Here is a 21,722-nt window from a genome sequence, read left to right on the forward strand (position 1 = left end):
GAGGCCACTACAATCTTGATACCAACATTATACAAGAAATGTACGATAGGGGCTTCCCTGGTGGCGCAGTGGTTGAGAGTCCACCTGCCACTGCAGGGGACACAGGTTCGTGCCCCGGTCCGGGAAGATCCCACATGCCGCGGAGCGGCTAGGCCCGTGAGCCATGGCTTCTGAGCCTGCACGTGGAGCCTGTGCTCCACAACTGGAGAGGCCACAACAGTGAGAGGCCTGCGTACCGCAAAGAAAAAAAGAAATGTACAATAAAGGAAAATTATAATCAATTTCCCTCATGAAACTAAAGACAAAAATTGTAAATTAGAAATTAGCAAATGAAGTCTAGCAATCTATGAAGAAAGATAACATAGTATGAAAACTGGGTTTATTCTATGAATGCAAGGACTTTTAACAATAGAAAAAATCTATAAATGTAATTCGCATTAACAAGTGAAATGAAGAAAAGCAAATCATCATTTCAGGAGATGCAGAAAGTAAATTCAATAAAATTAAATAATTAAGTTTGATGAATCTAGCAGACTAGAAATAGAAGAGCTTTTAGTGTCCACTTATAAATCAGAAACTCTTCTTGGTCTTTCAAGTAGAGGTGAGTTAATGGAGATAATTAATTACGCAGATGATGGAAGCCAAACCAGGCATGGTGAGTTAGCTACTTAAGAGCAGGAAACCAGCAGTTCCCCTAGGGCTAGAAGGATAACGGTAAGAGTGATCTCTGGTGGCCTCAGCCTGCAGCGGCTTGTAGCATTGTTTTGGTTCCTGGCCAGTGATTGAGGTCAGGTCACGTCAGTGAGAGCACTGAATCGTAGCCAGTAGACCAGTGGTCAGTGACAAGGCCCTGGCCCTATGGCTTTGCAGAAAAGGAATTGCCACAAAGACGGAAAGTAGTGAAACAAGTAAAGTATGTATTAGGAGAAAAAAGAAGTACAGTACATGTGGATAGACACACAGGTGGGCTCAGAGAGAGAGAGTCGTGCCCTCGTGGCAGTTTGAATCACTTTTATGGGGCATTTCTTCTGGGTTTCCTTTGACCAATCATTTTGATCTGCCTGGTTCAAAGTCTGTATTTGGTATATCTCAAGATTTTCCCATGTGTGTGTGCACATCTCTTAGCCAAGACGGATTCTACTGAAGAGGCCTATGGGTAAGTGAGCATTAGTTGGCATCACTCCCCTTTTGGCCTCTAAGGAGCCCTTCTGCTCATGTGTAGTCGGGGAGGTCTCCTGACTTCGAGAATGAGGAATATGTGGTCTCTTACCTTCTATCTGGGAAGGGCCCAGCCTCCTCTCTCAATTGTCCTGTTATTCCCATCTCTGAGTAGCGGTCCACAAGGAACGAAGTCAAACCGTTTGCCCTGGGGGCCCATCTGTCTCCTGCCTCAGGAGGTATCATTATCAGAGACAGGAGACCAGAATCTCAGGCAGGTGCTAGAGCTGAGATCAGCACTGTCTACTGTAGTTGGCTCCATGAAAGTAGGGGCCATTTGTCAGGAGTTGGGCCCCCAGGAAAGAGACGAGCTTTGCAGGAGATACCATAGGAGACAGAGAGCTGATACCCTGGCTTCTTCCACTGCCTCTCACAGATGCCTGGAAATGTATTTTCCTGAAATACAAAACAGAGCAGGAGAGTAGATAGGAAGCAATCTGAGAACAAACTAGTTTGGGACCTAATAAATGATTGAATAGAGCAGGGAAGAGAGGGACTGGTCAAAGCAGGTGGCTTCAATGGTATTTCAGTGTCCTAGTTTTGAAACTCAGAGGTGGACACATTATTGTTTTACTATGTATGTCAATATCTTATACCTATTTTATAAATATTATTTTATATATATTCAGTATTTAACTACTTTTCAAAACAGCTGTATACAAATTTGTATGTACAGTATAATCCCATTATTGTTGCACATACTTTTACATAATAGTATTTAAATACATAAATATGGAAATATACATGAACTTTGAAAGCTAGAATATGAACATGAGACAAAAATGTACCCCAAGTTATAGTTATGTTACAAGAATTGAATTTAAAAAGAAAGAAGCAAATTGCAAAAGAAAATATCACTCATTCTTAGAAGCTGTCCAAGAAATGTTCTGTGGCCATTCCAAATCCAACTGCTACAAACTTAGGGAAGCATAACTGAACTATGGCTTAACTCAGAAAGCTTATATATTTAGTAACCATATTTATTCTGCCTCAGGAAATGATGTCTTAACAGAAGAGGGTTAATCTGCACGGAGTCTGTAAAAGGGAAGCTTGGATAGAATTAAGTTATGTATTTGTCCAAAATTATCTAGAGGCAAAGGACAGTTGGTCGACAGGAGTGAATCTCTGATTTTTTTTCTTTTGACATTAAGAGGTATAATATAAATCAGAGAAAAAAATACTGAAAGGGAGTGTGCTAAGATTTTAATAGTGACTATTTCTGTCAATGATTTTGGTTTTACTCTTTACTATTTTCTATATATTTCTAATGTCTCTTAATGAGTATATAGTATTTAAAAAATACAAAAACAGCAATGAGTAATGCACTAAAATAATTTTTTTTAAAAATTGTGACCTTTGCCATTGTCTTAGTCTGCTGGGCTGCTATAACAAATTGCCACAGACTGGGTGGTTTATAAACAACAGAAATTTGTTTCTCACAGTTCTCACAGTTCTAGAAATCCAAGATCAAGGCAGCGGTATATCTGGTATCTGGTGAGAGTCCACTTGCTAGTTTACAGCCAGCTGTCTTTTCACATGTCCTTACATGGCAGAAAGGGGGAGGGATCTCCCTGGCGTCTCTTTCATAAGGGCACTGATCCCATTCCTGAGGGCTCTGTCTTCATTCCCTAATCATCTCCCAAAGCCCCATCTCCCTATACCATCACCTTGGGGGTTACGATTTCAGCACATAAGTTTTGGAAGATACAAACATTCAGACCATAGCAGCAATGTTTATAAGCCAATCACGAAAGGGAGAGACACAGGTAGAAAGGGGGGCAATCAATCTCCCAATTTGCTCAGGAATGAGGGGTTTTTTGGATGTGGAACCTTTGTTGCTAAAATCAGGACAGTACTGGACACAACAGGAATTCACTTTTCAACTGTGATTTTTTTTATGTTGGTCTAGAGACCTGACTGTTCTGATGAATAGAGCGAGAAGATGTAATATCCCTGGAAAGACAGTTGAAATCTTCCCATTACCTGCCCTATTAAATATTGATACTCTGCATCCTTGTGAGAAAATATCTTATACTTTGAAAGATAATGTCTTAGTTAATTAGCTGAGAGCAGAGCCCTTGGAGATTGTGACGTAAGAATGGTTCCTAGATAGAGAAAAAGGGGAAGCTGATAAAAGAAATTGAGAGGAGGCCATGGGAAAAATTTTCTAATCTCGCTAATTTTCCTAGACCCTATGTTGCAGAGTGAAAATATGCTTTCAAGAGGTAGACTTCTAGTAATGAACTCTAACAGAAATTTTCAAACCAAGGTTCAAAAAGCAGAATATGTGTCCATACAGCTGTTGTACTTTATTTCCCTTTGTCTGTCATTATCCTGTGGTTAGGTACATACTCGGGATCTCTTTGGGAAAAAGGGACATTATATTTGACAAGACAGGACTTGGATTTTCTTAAGTATCTCAGTCCTATAGGGTGGCTCTCAACCTTGGCTGCTCATTAGGGAACATTTTTAAATATCCCAATGCCCAGTCACACTTTAGAATTTGGGAGTAGGACAAGCATCATTATTTTTTAAAGCTTTCAGACCCAAGAACCATTAGTCTTATAACAGTGCAATTCCTATGAAGAACACAGATATTGTAAGTAGATTTGTTACAACTGTGTTATCACTAGGCCAGATCAGTCTATAGGAATCTATCAGTGGTAAGGACTTGCGTTAAATTTAAGAGAAGTATCATTAATGCAAGAGTGGTGTTTGGTCCTGTTTGAGGCCTAAGGCATATGTGTGGGCATAATAGAATCATGTTTAGAGCTTTAAAAAAGGGCCCGGGCCTCACACTGTCCCAATTAAATCCAAATCTCTACCTGATTGTGTCCAGAGTATTAGTATAAAGAAATAGCGATTCTGTTGCATAGCCAGGGTTAAGATCCAGCATTCAAAACAATCATTATGTGAAACACCTGTTTCAGAAGAGCTACTTTCCAGACTTTGAATTCAGAGGAGACAAGGCAAGCAATAAAACAATCAAGCCAAAGGTCTCGAAAAGCTAGTAGATAATAGGGTGTCAATTTAAATTAATTCAGTTATTTGGTTAAGATTGCTGGGTAAAATTTCACTTAAATTCCAGTTGGCCAAATAGAATGAAAATATTGAGTGTCCTTTTATAGAAACAATATTGTGTTTTTCTGAGTGCTTTGAAAGAGGCTGGAAGTGTTAGATATGAAGTACATCCATTTGTTAAATGGGCAAACGTTCTGTTTTATTTTATTTACGTAATGTGAAATGTTTGGCCACCTGGAGCAGTGCCTGAAAGTGGATGTAAAACGGAAAATGTAGTCAGTGAGACTGATTAATAACCATGGGCAGAAAAATAGGCCAAGTGGAAAACCTTATTCATGTAATTGCTTCATTTTGCTGACTGCAAAAGAATTTGTTTGGGAAGTGATTTCAGCTATTTAACTTTGTAGATTGATAGATCAGAGAAAGGTCTTTAAAAATGACATTACACAATTTTGCTCATAACATGAAATTAGTTTGACCCAAGAGATATATGCCACTTTTTGTATCTACCTTATAAGACCTCCGTCCTGAAAAAATAATTATTGTACAACATAAACAGACTTTGTGAAAGGAAAGTTAGGAAGATAGCAGAGTACTTTCCTAAAAATCATGGTTTAAAAATTATCAAATTTTGAAAAGACATTTTTCCTTATTTATACACAAAAATAAATGGGAGAAAACAGAAAAACAGCCATAATTTCATGTACCTGATAACTCATGTTGACATAAAAATATAATTCATGCACCAGATAAGAAAATCCAAGAGTTAAATTAAGGTAAAAATAAAATATAAAATTCTTCTTCTCTAGTCTTCCACCACCATACATCTAGAACTTTCCCTGCAGATAGCTGTTAACAATTTCTTGCCTTTCTAAAAATGATTTTAACACATAGCCCCCAGTATAGAATATATATCTTAAATAAGTTATAGAAAATATAACTATCTTTCAGAATTACACAAAAAGATGCTCAGAACCTAGGCTTTGTGCTTTTTCCCCAGTTTTACTGAGATAGAATTGACAACATTATGTAACTTTAAGATGTACAGTAAGATGATTTGATATACATATACATTGGAAAATGATTACCTAGGCTTTGTGTTTTTACTTAATAATTTATCTTCAAGATATTCTTACTTTTAACAATTGCATTGTATGAACACTTCATTTAAACCCTCTGCTACCAACAACATTAATGACCAATCTTGGTTTATGTACCTTTGCAAGATTATCTATGTGATAAATTCCTGTCAGTGAAATTGCTGGATACAAATTTAACATTTTTTGTTGCTGAGTGTTGGTGCTCAAGAAGTATCATACCAGATTTAAGAAAAATATTCTGGCTCCTTGGACTGTATTCTCTACTTTTCATCATATTATTATCAGCACCAGGATGTTAGGACTCTTTCTCAGAGAGTAAGAGAAAGATCAAGGAAAGTGAGAAGTAATGAAACTAGATTCAGTTCATCTCTGGCTTGTCAGCAGCTTTCATGAAAGATTTGTTTGTTGAAGAAGTTGAACCCATTAGCTTAAACAGGGATTCACTCTGTTAGCTCTAACAGAGCATGGACAGCTAAAAGTTCATTGGAAATTAATTGAAAATAATGCAGTGCTGTGAGATGGAGGAACATGATTTACAGGAAATTATACCAAGTGCTCTGAATTAGCCAAGGGTAAACAAATGCAAACCACCATTCAATAAAGGTTACTATAAGCTGATAAAACAATTCAAAGTATAAGAATAGAAGATTGGTAAGAATGAGTGAATTTACAGAGACAAATAGCAAAGATGTAAAATACTGGAAAGAACAGTGAGTGGATGCATGAGTTGATGATATGGTTTCACAGGAGAGACCTATTCATTTATGAAGAAATTTCAATCTTCAAAACACTACCATCTCACCAGTAAGAATGCCATGAACTCACTATTAAGATTTGCATTTATATGTTTTTTTGTTTGTTTGTTTTGCTTCACTTTGTTTTGCTTTATTTTGGGGTTTTTTTCTTTTTGTTTTTGGAGGGGGCTGCTGATGTTCTCACTTTATACTGTTTGCCTCTAGAGTTTAAAGACAGGGTCAGTAACCAATAAAGACAGTAGGTGTCTTTATTTTGTTGTTGTTTCTTTGGGGGTTTTTTTGTGGTACGCGGGCCTCTCACTGTTGTGGCCTCTCCCGTTGCGGAGCACCCGCTCCGGATGCGCAGGCTCAGCGGCCATGGCTCACGGGCCCATCCGCTCCATGGCATGTGGGATCTTCCTGGACAGGGGCATGAACCTGTGTCCCCTGCATCGGCAGGTGGACTCTCAACCACTGCGCCACCAGGGAAGCCCTAAAGTGGTTTGTTTTTAAGTGTTACTACTCTTTCATTTTTTTCTCTCTCTCTCCAAAATCTTTGGCAGATTAATTGGGCACAAAAATCAGTCATTCTGTGAACATTCTAGGACAGTGGTTCTCAAAGTAGTCCTTGGTCCAGTGTTATCAGCATTACCTGGGAACTTGTGAGAAATGCAAATTCTTGGGCTTTATGTACTAAAGCACTTATTGCCAACTGAGTGTCAAGGAATCTGTATTTTAGTAAGCCTTCCTTCCAGGTGATTCTCCTGCACACTCAAGTTGAATCACTGTTGCAGCAGTAACTAATGAAGACCGTTTTGCATGGCTTGTAAAATGGAGAGTTCTAACTTTTGAGAGGGTTTTGCTCGGTTTGTCTAAACCAAGCTTTTGGTGAGCCTGAGTACGTTTTGTAGTGGGAATTGTTGCTTTTGACTTGTCTGAAGTGGCATCTCCTTCTGAAAACTCTAAAGCGTTTGGAGTGTATAACTTTCTCCTTTCTCTCAAAAGAAAACAGGAAAATCTCGCAGAAATATAAAAATGAGTCAAAATAAGATGTGAGGGATATTCAGTATGCCAACAATAAGGTATGACTGAATCTCAACAATTATGTCCCTAACTTGACCCACCATCTGACTGGATGAGGACTATAAACAAACAGCACATAAAGGTACACAATCAAATAGGGAGAAAATCATCACTGGCCCAGAATTTGATAATGACCTTCTGTTGTGTGATATAAATATCTTTTAGACAAATTCTTATATATTTTACCATCTTTGGAGAAAATTAATAAATTAGGGTAAACAATCTCTTACATTTAATGAAGCTCCTGTTTTCATTGGCATATCTATATAAACTAACTTGCTGACCTGTGTACAGCTCAGAGGAAAAAATACAGAGGTTTAGTTTTGAGTTGAATTAATGGACTTCACTGCTATGTGAGATGAGAAAAAGCAAAGGAAGACAGGTCGGTAAAAGGAATCAAATAATGTTAAGGACTTTGGTACTTTAAAACAAAATTTGAAGGGTTTTACTATTGAATTAAAATGAAGCTTACTAATATTTCTAATCACGGGAAATTCTTGAATAAATGCATATGGCTTGATAGTTTTGTTCTAAATAAATCATATGTTTTCTTCCTGTTTTTATCACAATGTTAGAATTAATGTTAGCATTTTTTTCTAATTTATAACATACCCTAATTAATCAGAAGTCTCTAAATGTCCCATGTTGGTTTTATGGTTCAACTAAATTGAATTATAGTAAGTACTGTCTTTTAAAAAGTTTTATTCCTGGAACTTGAGGTAGGGCTACAAATCATTACGTTGTTTAGGCAAAATTACACACTCTGGGAAAAACTTTTCAAATTTCATACCTAACAAAATTTTAACATACATTTTTGTTTCTCTGTAATGGGTCAGCATAAATTGAATTTTAATATACCACTTAACTTTAAGAACTTGGATTAATATTACATTGAGATAATTAACAAATAATCTCTGGATACTCAAGCAAAATTTTTAATATATCCCTGTCCCTTATTTTTATATGTTATAGAATGACTATCAGATAAAAGAATTAACAGTAGGTACAAATATCTTTAACTCCTATTGGTGCACCCATTTTTTCTATTTTAAGAAATCAAGTCAGTGTGAATGTAGGCAAAGCACATGCAAGATAATGTGTTTTTGTTTATCAAGGCAAAAAGGGAGTAACTTTTTAAAAATAGTAAAATTGTTATGGTTTGCCATAATACCAAATTAGACTTTAAAATACAAATCTGAGGGTATATAACAATTGTAGAATATCTGTGGCAAGTAAACTTTATTCACTATATAGTTCATGATACTTGCATATAATGAGTTTAAATGAGCAATACAATGTTTACAATGTTTTGACTAAATTGTTTTAATTTAATGAGTTTATATATAAAATGTAAAAGGGCTTTTGAATCTCTTATTGCAAAATCTTATATAGATGATCTAAGAAAAGTAATAATATTTGGGTTTTCTTTTTCATAAAATGATAAATCAATGTTTGTATACTAGCATGCTCTTCATAAAAATAGTAAAGTTACTCTCTTCCAGATAGCAAAGGTTCTTCATTTAGTCAAGACACTCAACATTTTTGCTTCAGTTATGTATTTGAATACTCTTTAACAAAATCTCATTTTTAATAACCATTTTGTCTCACTGTTTCTAATGATCAGTGTTTCTTATTGCGGTGCTTTTTTTATGCCTTTTATTATTCATTGTCCTTAGGTGCTTAAAACTTACGCTCATATTTATATCCTCTGATATATTTATTTTTGTGGTAAAGCAGTCATGTTTCCATATAAGAGTGAGGTGAAGAGTGGTGAATCAACTTTAAATAACAATACGACCATTCTCCTCTGATGTCATTTTGGTCATTATAAAAAGGAGTTAAGAAAGCCTTAATTACTCTGCCCTATTTGGAGAACATTAAGCTGATGAATGTGTGATGCATTTAACATAGATATAGAAAAATTTTCTGCATCCTTTATGTAACTAACTTCTAATGTTCAGATTGCTTTGGCATAATACAGATTATTTTCTGCCATTAACTAGAAAGTAAAAATTTACAAGTCAGAAAATTATGTCCTAAATTCTGAAAGACACCAACAAAGGATATCTTTAAGTTGACTATTTATGATTGTTGATTTGGAAATTAACTTCTTAAAAACTTTGAGATTTAATATACCAAGGCTATGAGAATTCTATCTGATAACTTATGCAGTGTAAGTTGTTACATATTGAAAATTCATTGTTCATAAAAAATTGTGTTCAGAACTGTCTTGTCTTCCTGCTCCCAGAAAATAGCTTCAGTTCTTAGTCACATTGAAGAATCGAGGTCTAATGTAATTCTTACCTGCAGAATAGAGAAAACCTAGAATCAAAGCTTCTATGACTAATCCTTGGGTAACAAGTCTCATGTGAATAAAATGAATGAACATTTTCTGACCTCTTCTGTACTTTAACTTGTAAAGATCATTGGACACTATAGTTACAAAACTGGTAACCCTCAGGGGCCAAAGGGGAAGCTCTTGATTTCCTGATTAGTTTAGGATAATTGGCTTTCCGCATCATTTGCACATCAACTGTTATCTGAAGACATTTTTTTCTTTGAAGTGTCCCATCACCTGCTGTCTGTCTTCTGACAGACAGAAGCCCCATATCTCAGTACAGTCTAAGGCAGGGACACATTTACATGAACTTTCCCACTAATTGACAATGGGAAAGCCCAGTCTCACAAACCCCTTGGGGGAGTGGTCGGTAGCTACTGGTCAAGGTTTCCACAACCTCTGCTGGAAAATCACGGGTAGTGCCACCTGGGCCGCAATCAAACTTAAGGCTTCAGAAGAAGATGAATTTACTTAATTCTGCCCTTCACAGGACAACTCCCAACTTAAGCACCAGTACCTGATCCCCGGACAGAGATTCAAGGGGAAGGCGGGCGCAGGGGTGAAATAGGCTGGGGTGGAGTTGTAGGGGGCTAGCAAAAATTCTTGTCCTTTTAGGAGATGTGCTTTCCCAGAGTGGCACCACTGCAGCTGGGATGCTGAACTAAGTTGGGAGCCCACCTGGGGTTACCTGATGGCAGGGCTCTTGACTCTGCAACCTCTATTGTTGACACTCTTTTTGATACTACTTTTCCAAAATTTAACCCTCCAACTGAAAATAGCAGACTATTAAGTTTTTTTTTTTTTTTTTTTTTAAGAAGATGTTGCAGGTAGGAGTTTATTTATTTATTTTTGGCTGTGTTGGGTCTTCGTTTCTGTGCGAGGGCTTTCTCTAGTTGTGGCAAGTGGGGGCCACTCTTCATCACGGTGTGCAGGCCTCGCATTATCGCGGCCTCTCTTGTTGTGTAGCACAGGCTCCAGACGCACAGGATCAGTAGTTGTGGCTCACGGGCCTAGTTGCTCCGCGGCATGTGGGATCCTCCCATACCAGGGCTCGAACCTGTGTCCCCTGCATTAGCAGGCAGATTCTCAACCACTGCGCCACCAGGCAAGCCCAAGATTTTTTTTATGAATACAATATCTCTAGGTTTCCTAGATGACCACTGGGCAACCCCAGAGATCTGCTTTCTAGCCATATACAAGAAGAAATAAGAAATAAAGGTGATATTTTTCATTCTCCAGATTCTTAATTAGCTCAACACTCCCAGTGGGAGTCGTTCTGCTTTTCAAGCCCACAATATAAGAACACCTAACAAGTAAAAATAGTCCTAGATTAATTAAACACAATAATTATTTATAATTACTGTGGCTACATTGCAACAATTATGTACTTTTCAGGTTGGATTGAGGCATATTTATGGTCATGTACAAAGACTGGTATAATAACTGTCCACCAATTAATTTTTTTAAAATAACCTTATCAACTGGTGACAGTAATAATATATACTTTATGGGGTAAATTAAAGGCCCTAGAGATGTATTAGAATTCTCTTATTGTCCTTAATATGCTTGTTCTTTTATGGCATTCACTGATAAAAGTTTTATTAAATGAATTTGTATTATACCTCAAAAGAGAATTTCATTCTCCTTCATTGTGAGGTTGTTTACTATGACGCAAAATAAACCAGACTTTTTGGTCTTGTTATCAACATCTTCTTTCTCTTTAAAACAAAGGCCTCTAGAAGCAATGTCAAAAGAGCTTCAGTAAGAACTGTACCAGACGCGGTAGATACTCTTGATACCACAGGAAACTGACTCATGGATATCAGCCTCCCAAATGAGCTGACCTTGTTCTCACAAACAATATTCTAACTATACCAAGTGAATGAGTCAGGACTTCCAAGTCTTTTATGTAGAAGCAGGTGAATTCATGAAGGTAGACTGCACAGCTCAAGACCAGTAAAAGAAGAAGTAATTGCTTAGGACTAAAGGGACTTAATAAAGTGATTTAGTTGGGGTTAATCTAATTTTTTATTTTAATGAACACGAGAGAACCCCTTTTTTTCTTCTGAATCTATTTCTAACCCTCAATTTAAGATTAAATTGTGTAAAAACTAAATGGAACACTCCGAATTGGAATTCTCAGTGTTGAGAAAAATATACCTTATGAAAATTCTTTATATAGAATTGAAACTAATAAGTTTCCAAGAAAAAATAGAGTTAATGATTTTGTAAAATCTTATGCTACATTTGGCTTTGTCTATTAAAACACTCATGAAATTAGTTGTAATGGTTAAACATTATACAAAATTACTTCCCCCCCCTCCAAAGTTACTTTTAATAAAGACCTTTACTTTTCATGACAATGTAGTTATTTGTATTGGTTCAGTAAGAACTGGTTTTCTTTTTTACCTGAATATAATTGGAAAAATCAAATGTTTACCATTACCATGCTACAAATTCCATTTAATTAGACAAGACAGACCCAGTAATAAAAACATGTTCTATGTTTTGCATGCAGAAGTGATGCCTACAGCATCCTTCAGGAACCTGATCTGGTACTTGCTCTATGGACTAGGGAACTCAGCCTTGGAGGTGGAAAAGGATGCCACTTCTTGACAGGACAAGGACAGTAAGAAACTTGAGTATCTTTTATAAAAAGGACACCCTTAAAATTATAAGTACTGTAGACAGAATCAGGTAGAATGAATTGGATGGATTAGTCTGCTCTCAACTGAACTAGTAAGCACATAGAAATAAATTAAAACCATAGGGCCTGGGCTTCTGTGGTGGCGCAGTGGTTGAGAGTCCGCCTGCCGATGCAGGGGACATGGGTTCGTGCCCCGGTCCGGGAGGATGCCACATGCCGCGGAGCGGCTGGGCCTGTGAGCCATGGCCGCTGAGCCTGCGCGTCCGGAGCCTGTGCTCCGCAACGGGAGAGGCCACAACAGTGAGAGCCCCGCGTACCGCAAAAAAACCCAAAACCAAAACCAAAAAACAAACCATAGGGCCTTACAAACCTACAGATAGAAGTAAACTCTTGAATCTTAGTATCATATTGTTCCATTAAAAAACCATACAAAGAGATAATTACATATTAATCAACATTTCTTGTTACATCTATGCAAATAAAATGAGTCAAAGTAAAATATAAAATCAATAATACTGATTGAGAAAATGTTAAGCAAATGTAGGTAGGCAAATGTGTCCTATGGGCAGGAAACATGACCACAGGAAGGACTGTAAAAGCAGAAGTGACACCTGGCACTGCCACCATTGTAAGCACATGTACCACATCCCACCACTGAAGAAAGAAAAAAAAAAAACCCTCACACTTCACTCTGATATAAATAAAAAATAAAAGGCTCTGTCTGTCTGGTTCTATCTAGTCCCCCAAATAAATAAAACTTTGAGTATTTTCTTTAAATTGCTAACTCAATAAAAATGACTTTATTGTCGACAAGGCGATTGTCTGAAGATATATCATGAACTTTGTGAGTATGGTAACCATGATAAAATTGCTGTTTGCCACCATGAACACACTTGACAGTCTTTATAATATTGTTTGTTTACTTTAAAAGACTGGTCCTGTTTTTTATTTTGTTGGGCTACTTCTTCTGAAGTTGACTTCCTCATATTTCTTTGCAAGCAAATGCCACCTTCGTTTTTCCATATGCTTTTGTTTCTGAGCCTTCCTTTCATGCTCCATACACAAATCAGTAGGTGATGGAACCTGCAGCTATATTTGGGATTTTATGCTTCACTGTTCACTTTCAAAGGAAGAGAATATTTTTGTTCTAGGCTTCTTAACAAAAGACCTGAAATTCACCCAGAACCAATAAATGTCCTTTATATTCACCTTTGGCAAGAAGGCTTTAAGTATTTCTAGCTCATTACTTCAGAACTCAATAGTATTTCACCCTTGCTGCTAATCCTGACCTCATCTATGTTCTTATGTTGTCTTATGCCCCTATAATTGATTCAGTGACTCAGTAATAGGCTTAATTTCTTAACAATTTAGGCCATGCATCAGTCTTGCTATCTCTCAGCCATTTTCCTCAATAGTTTTGTACCACACCTCTGCCTGTCTGCCTTCTATTTACTAACACAGTTCCCCAAGTTGATTTATCCACTCTTTGAAATACCTAATTTTTGGTCCTGCACTGACAGCTTGCCTGGGTTTGCACTGGTTTTTGGTTGTTACCATCTACAGGTCCTGAAAATATCATCTAGACTGTACATCACCTCCAGCCAGGCCTGTTCTCCCAGAATCTGCCTTAAATGAGCAGATTTTGTTTCAAGTTCCATCTTCTCCCCATCTACTCCATTTCATGACAGTTAGAGAAGCCATGCACTAATGTAGGACAAGCAGTGATTTAGCAGAGAAAAATGTTACTTCAGGGTGAGTTCGGGGAAAGCACTTTGATGGAGAGTCAGCTAAGATCAGTTCTGATAATAGGTAATCTGTAGAGCATGTAGGTGATGGAATGATGAAATGGAAGATGAAGTAGATACATATGGACATTCCAGATAGAAACAATGAAAGCAAAAATGTGACGACAAGAAATGAAATGGCTTTGACGCAGACAAGGAAATAATTCAGATTCTTCAGATCATCAGTGTTGGGGGGAGCTGGGCTTATGGAAATCAATGGTTAATGTATCAGAACATGGGCGCTGTTGGGAAATGGGACACAAACTGGGTGACTCATGTATAAGGTGACCATTCAACAGGGGGAGTGGCTTCTCAGTTGTAAACATGGCTGAATGTCACTGAACGTTAAGGCCACCTTCAGTTAAAACCTTACTGAAATTATATTGACCTCTGATGACCTTCAGAGAACACCAGTTGGATGGATTGATGGTAAGAGAAATTTGAGAGGGCAATAGAGCAAATCTGAGCATGAATCCCTACTATATAATTTATCTAAGCCTTCAGCTTGATCCAGTGATTTGTTTGTTCTGACTGTGGTCAAAACACTAGGTACAACCCTATTGGAACAATAAATCCAGTCATAATAAATGACAAGGGGCATTCAAGCGGAGGCAAGAAGCAAAATATTTTACAAGTGTAAAGATCCACTGTGTTAGGTCTTGTCCTTCCAACAAGCTTCTCCAATATTTTCATGTTGCCGACCCACCTGCCTACCCTCCAGCTGGACAGACTCCTTCTATTTGCTAATTCCCCTGATAGTGATTACCTGATTCTCTGTTCCCCAAATTGATTCGTCCTGTTCATTCAGAAATGTCATTTTTAGGCTACTAATAATACTTACATATAAAACAAGCTGAGTTTTTATCAAATAAAAGATTAAAATCAGGGAGTAATAAATAATGAAATTAGATAGTTTTCTTTCTTGGGTATTAGTTAAGTACAACATTATAGAGCCCTGAAGAAATAACGACTATATTACAAAAGAATATAAAAATAGTTGGAGCCCAGAAGCCATGTCTACCAGCTAATTCAGTGATTTGGCTGGTTTTTTTTTCACCTGAATGGTAGTAGTCTTTTTAAAAAAGGCTTTTAATTTATATCACAGGGGAAAAAGAGCTGAGTACATATTAGAGAAATCTGACGGCAATCATCTCAAATTTCAGTTTCTATTTTCTGTAAATTAACTGTCGTTTTTGTAAACAACTCCTTAATGTCTTTGTAAAGTGTTTTTAATCCTACTGACTTAGCTATTGTATCAAATAAATAGCCAATTCCATTGGGGAAGGATTAGGGGCTCATAAGTGAGAATCAATATTTCATTTGGATAACGGCTAAAACAAATCCCAACTGTCAAAATAAAGGCGAGATTAAAGCCATGATAATAACTTAGAAGACAGAGTGAGGGAGAAGTGTGAACTAAGGGAAATGACTCAACACATTCAGCCACATAAAACTGTGGCCTCAATTCATTCTGAGAGCTGTTGTGCTACCTGCCTGCCACCCAACTAAAGTATATAAACAAAACACCCAAGGAGGATCGTGATGGCATGTGGTCAAATTCTTTCTGTGCAATGGATCGATTTCCACATCCATTATTTTATTAGTTGGACTGTGCTATGGAAATCTTTATTATTCCTGAGAAGCAACGTAGTTGAAATGAAAAGAGCATTGAACTTTCAGCCAGAGACCTGAGTTCTGTTTAGTTCAGGATTTGTCACCTACTTGTTATGTGATTTTAAACAAATGGCTTAATTTCTCTCTTTTTTAACCACTTCTGTAAAGTTCCCTGCTTTCCTTCGGGGGTTGTATTAAGAATCAATACTTGGTGAGATGAAGACAACATGGTCTAAATGATAAATGTGTCTAAAAGCAACTGGTAAATTACCTAAACAGGTAGAACAACACACTCTAGAGGGAGGTGGGCTGCATGAGAACGTGTGAAGAGTGGAAATCCCACTGAGGTCTTTCATTTCTTCATCGTTCTACACACGCTGAGCATCTGCAGGTGGCAGGAGCAGTGCAAGATGCTAAGAATACCCAGGTGAAAAATACCACTTCTGGTCCTACTGGTTCTGCAGGCTTATGGAACAGACCTGAAGCTGTATTTTTCCTCCCTGTCCCTTCTGACTCAGGCTGAGAAAAAAATAACAAAGCAAAAAGTGCTGCATGTTTGGCAGAAAAGGAAGTAACTGATTTCTAGAAAAAAGAATTATGTGTAGGGGCTTCCCTGGTGGCGCAGTGGTTAAGAATCCGCCTGCCAATGCAGGGGACACGTGTTCAAGCCCTGGTCCGGGAAGATCCCACATGCCGTGGAGCAACTAAGCCCACGCGCCACAACTACTGAGCCTGCGCTCTAGAGCTCGCGAGCCACAACTACTGAAGCCCATGCACCTAGAGTCCATGCTCGGCAATGAGAGAAGCCATCGAAATGAGAAGCCATGCACCGCAACGAAGACCAGCCTCTGCTCAACGCAACTAGAGAAAGCTCGTGCAGCAATGAAGACCCAACACAGCTAAAAATAAATAAATTTACATATATAAGAAAAAGAATTATGTGTAGACTAGAAAGGGGCACCCCAGAGAAGAAAAAAGAGACAGTGTGTGAAAAGGTTTAGGAAACACTGAGGTGCCACAGAAAGGTAATGTGTGGTCTATCTAGGAGTATCCGGGCTCTTACGCTTTTGTTGTTGAAGTGAACCTCCTTCACCCAGATTGTTGTCATTGCTCTTTGCAGGAGGTCCTTGGTGGGTTGGTTTGGGAGGAAGTATACCCTTCCTTTACTCATCCAGCTCCCCTCCACCCCAAGTGCTGTTTATTAAGATAATATTTTAAAAGGATATCTATTATGCGCATTTTTAATGCTTCCACAGAGAACTGAAGGCAAATATTACCATGATAATAGAGCATATAACAAGGTGAGAAAGCATTAAAGAAAATGCAGTGTAGGATTCTGTGCTGTTACCTGAGGGCCTAGAGTAAGGAGGTGCAGTCACAGGTGCATCCCAAGGTGTGGCTGATACGATTAGAAGTTAGTGCTCAGGAGTAGCTTTTAAACTATAGGCAAATGAGAAGATAGATGAGAAAGTCACTACAAAGGCAATAGTATTATGCAAATATAAACTATGACTACTAAAATGTATGATGAATTGAGGTGTCATGAGAAGAGTTCCACCATTGAACCGGGAATCAGGAAACATGGGTTTCTGGTTTCTCATCATTAGAATGAAGGAGTTAGATTTACAATCCCCAAGGGCCCCTTGTAGGCTCTGTGGGCTCTAAGTAACTGGTGAAAACAAAGTAAGAGGGACATAGGCCAGTTTCAAACCAAAAAATAAAATGGGAAATTAAAGAAATAAATTGGCTACTCTGCCCAAAACAAATGACTGTTATTTTTTTTTTTAAGCCACATGAGACTGTGTAGTGCAGTGAATGAAATGAGACCAAAAACAAAGAAAATAGATTTCTGTTGATAGAGGTGGTGTGAAGGAAGACAGGTAATATGGCTGCAAATGAAACTATATGCATAAAGAAGAAAGCACCTAAACCATAGCTCTTTTTAGTAAAGAAGTTTTATCTAAGTCTAGCAGTGGAAAGGTAGAAAGAGGAAAAGAATATATGGATACATCAGTAGAGGAAAGCAACAGAGGAAAAGGCTTAAAGAAATCAAGTTAATAGGCCCAATGAAATGGACCATTATGCCTGGAAGAACTAGGAGGATAGGGGCAGGGCAATAACAATAAGCCTTGAGACAAATGGAAGAAGCAGAAAGAGAGAAACCGAAGGGCGTGGAGAGGAAAGCAAATTATTATTATTATTATTATTACTACTACTACTCCTCAGTATTTTCCATGCACCAAGATATTTTACATTTATCTCTTGAGAATGTGCTGCTTTCTTTTGAGAGGAGAACATGACAATTTCTAATAGGGATACTCTTAAGGGAAATATGAAAAGTTATCTGAGGATAATTTCCCTGCATCTAGAAATTATTCAAAGGAGATTTTAGTTGCATCTCAGGGAGAAGAACATAAGGTGAAAGTGCATGTATTTGTGTATATGTGCTTACAGTTTGGATTGTAATATGAAAAAAGAAAACAGAAAGAAAAGCAAGAAGCAAGTCAATAACAAATACCAATACATTTGGATAATATTGTGATGGCTACACTACATTTTCAGAAATGTGATCTCAACTGAACTTCAAAACTGCCTTGTAGGGCTTCCCTGGTGGCACAGTGGTTGAGAGTCCACCTGCCGATGCAGGGGACACGGGTTCGTGCCCCGGTCCAGGAAGATCCCACATGCCGCCGAGCGGCTGGGCCCGTGAGCCATGGCCGCTAAGCCTGCGCGTCCGGAGCCTGTGCTCCGCAATGGGAGATGCCACAACAGTGAGAGGCCCGCGTACCACAAAAAAAACCAAAACCAAAAACCAAAACAAAACTGCCTTGTGATGGAAGATGGCACCTTTCCTGATAATGTCAAAATTCATTTCTCAAAACCTGAATAACTGGCAGGAGCACATAAAAGATGAACAAATTCTATTAGAAATGGGAATGCATTTAAAATATAGGACATAACTTTAAAATATTTAAAAATTTTATTGTTGCACAACTAATACTTATTCATTGTAGTAAAAAATTAGAAAATACTAAAAAGAAGAGATTAATCACCTATAAACTCACCATCCATACTATGGGAATTTTCAAAAATATATAAAAGTAGAGAGCGAGTATGATGAATCCCCTGTACCCATCACCCATGTTTAATAATGATCAACATCCTGTCAATCTTGTTATCTATCGCCCCATCCCATTCCAAAGCATACAGTTTGACAAGCAGGGCTGGAATATTTTAAATCAAATTTCACCTATCGTAACACTTCACCAGAAAATACTTCAGTGTGCATCTCTAACAGACAGGTTTTAAAAAATATATAGCTACAATGCCATTATCACGCATAACAAAGTTAATTACTCCTTAATATAATTTCCACGATTTTCTCAAAAATGTATTTTAACAGTTGTCTTTGTGTGCTTGTTTGCAAATGAGGATACAAGAATTTTGTAACAAACCAAATTTTTAAGTCTTTAATCGTTTCTCCTTCCACTTATTTTTATGACATGTATGGTTGAAGAAATTAGGTCCATTGTTTTGAAGAATTTCCCACATTTTGGATTTGGTTGATTGCTTCCTTTGTGTTGTCATTTGACTTACTCTGTTCCTCTTTCCTTAAAATTTTTTTGCAATTTGGTAGTTAGATTTAGACATTGGTGTATAAATTTATTATATACACATTATTTCTATAACAATAAGATGTTCTCACTCTAGTTTTTGTAACTTGCTTTCACACTTCATATATCGTATATATAAAAGAAAGGTAACACTGGTGAGGAAACCATTGATCCTTTTTAACTTTTAAAATTTTGGAGAATAATGAAACAATTTAAAATATGATAAAAGTTTTAAGAGAAAAATTGATCAAAAGATATTAAAATAATAAATTTTCAAAATTACAGAATGCAACTGAATGATCTAAGAAATAGAAAAAAACAAAAGGCAGAGAAAGTAAAAATCAGAATAATGGAGGTTAGGTGGGAAAAGAGGAAATACAAAGAAGAAAAGAAGCACTACAATGAAACTAAAAAATGTTACAGCTGTGAGGGTCCTGAGGTAGGATGTGTCTTTTCTGTCTGCCAAACATATTACCGTAGATTGTTGTTCTAAAGTCTTTTCACAACCATTTCTCACATAAGGAGATTACAACTCCCCAACTGTATAGATTAAGTTAAATTCCTGGTAGAATTACAGAAGGAAGGTACACGCACTCCTACTTCTCAGTTTCTCTGAGGCAATTCTTGTGGTTAGGTATTCCAACTTTTCTTTAGATTCTCAGAGATGCCTGAGTAACTTTTCAAAAAATTCTTTTATTCTCCCTTCAGGGTAAATGAAGTTTTATATACATTGGTGACTGGGCCCTGAAATTTTTCTCCTAAAGATTAATTCCAGTAAAGGGGATAGGGGCAACTCAGATTTATAAATGTGCATTTGGGGGGTGGGGCAAGGTAGTGGGTGTTCTAATGGTTTAGAGAAAGGTTCTTCTGGCCAAAAGAACTCACTATTAAATCTTACTTCATAGTGTCTATCACTTAGCATATCTGATGCCAGTATGTCATTCTGGCTTTTCCCTCAAGGACTGCCCTCATTGCCACTCATTTCCTTGTCATTGGATGTCTTGCCCTGTTTGCCATGTAGACCATTAAGTCACATTATTACATGGACATTTTCCTCATTTATATGTCACCGTTTGGCAGCTGAGGGCTGGAGTGGGTTGACATAGACCCATGGCTGCTAGAAGATTTTACTTAATTTGAGATTACATAGGACTGACTTGGGAAAGAGGTTTGCTGACATCCTTACTGCAAAACAGGAAGCAAAAGGTACACCACTCTATTAATCTCACTCCAACATCCATTGTGTGCAGCCTCACAGGTTGGAGAAAACAGGAGTTAACTGGAAGGCACACTTGGTGACAACGGAGTCACTGGGGAGATCCCCTAAGAATGTGTTCTTATTCTTATTTTTCATACTTATTGGTATATTTTCTTTCTTCTTGTTATCTCCAGTCTTACAGTGGAACTAAAAGATTCTTAACTAAGATAGCATACAAAGAAACACTGGCACTAATCCACGGAAATAGGTGAGAATATTATATATCATCTTAATCACCATCTTCTGTTTATCAGTCTGAGGCTAATTAGAAACTGGCTCTGGTTAAATTAAGTAAATAAACGTATTTAAAAGGAAGATGTTGCATAGCTCACACAGTAGAAGGGAAAACAGGATAACCATGCCTCAGAAAAAAAATTGAACTATGACAGCTTTCGGCATCTCAGTCAGAAATTCAGAGACAGTTTCTTCTGAGTGCCCACAACTCAACTTTAAGACCACCATGGCATTCTATTCAAGACTCAGATTCCCAGGAGAGACAGAATCTTGGTTTATGTACTACCTGTTAGTTAGGAAGCGGCAGGTCACTGTGGTTTAGTCTAAGAGCACTGTGCCATTAAAAAAGGAGGAGAAAGGGCTACTGGAAAGACAACAACTGATATTCACCCTACCCACAACCATTGGATCTCTACAGAGAGAAATTGAGGAGAATGGGGCAAGGTCATTAGCTATATATACTATATATACTATATGTAGTATATATATATACTATATATATATACTACATATAGTATATAATATCTATCTTTAGACATAGAGCTTAAATGTGAGAAAAATCAAAAGATGAAAATAAGGGCTTCCCTGGTGGCGCAGAGGTTGAGAATCTGCCTGCCAATGCAGGGGACAAGGGTTCGAGCCCTGGTCTGGGAAGATCCCACATGCCATGGAGCAACTGGGCCCATGAGCCACAACTACTGAGCCTGCGCATCTGGAGCCTGTGCTCCACAAAAAGAAAGGCCGCGACAGTGAGAGGCCCGCGCACCGCGATGAAGAGTGGCCCCCACTTGCCACAACTAGAGAAAGCCCTCGCACAGAGACGAAGACCCAACACAGTCAAAAATAAATAAATAAATAAATAAATAAATTTATTAAAAAAAAAAGATGAAAATAAGAATATGAACGTAACACCCGAGTCTTGTCGTAACAGGTATAAAGAGATATGATGGTAAACGTACCAGAAGGGGCCAATACTTTAAGGGGATTATGACTTTCAAATAAGAACCCATTAGAGAAGATGCCACCTCAAAGTTCCTTAAAAAATGGATGTAGAGGGCTTCCCTGGTGGCGCAGTGG

At 37.6% G+C, this 21,722-nt stretch overlaps 1 pseudogene; it reads right to left on the reverse strand.

The window, feature by feature from the left end:
* Positions 1 to 9,413: 9,413 nt before the first annotated feature.
* Positions 9,414 to 9,706, reverse strand: LOC113617694 (HIG1 domain family member 1C-like; annotated as a pseudogene).
* Between the last annotated feature and the right edge of the window lie 12,016 nt (positions 9,707 to 21,722).

The sequence above is a fragment of the Aethalodelphis obliquidens genome, unplaced genomic scaffold (genome assembly GCF_003676395.1).
Source record: "Aethalodelphis obliquidens isolate GAN/ISIS:26980383/991018 unplaced genomic scaffold, ASM367639v1 scaffold4, whole genome shotgun sequence".
NCBI lineage: Eukaryota > Metazoa > Chordata > Mammalia > Artiodactyla > Delphinidae > Aethalodelphis > Aethalodelphis obliquidens.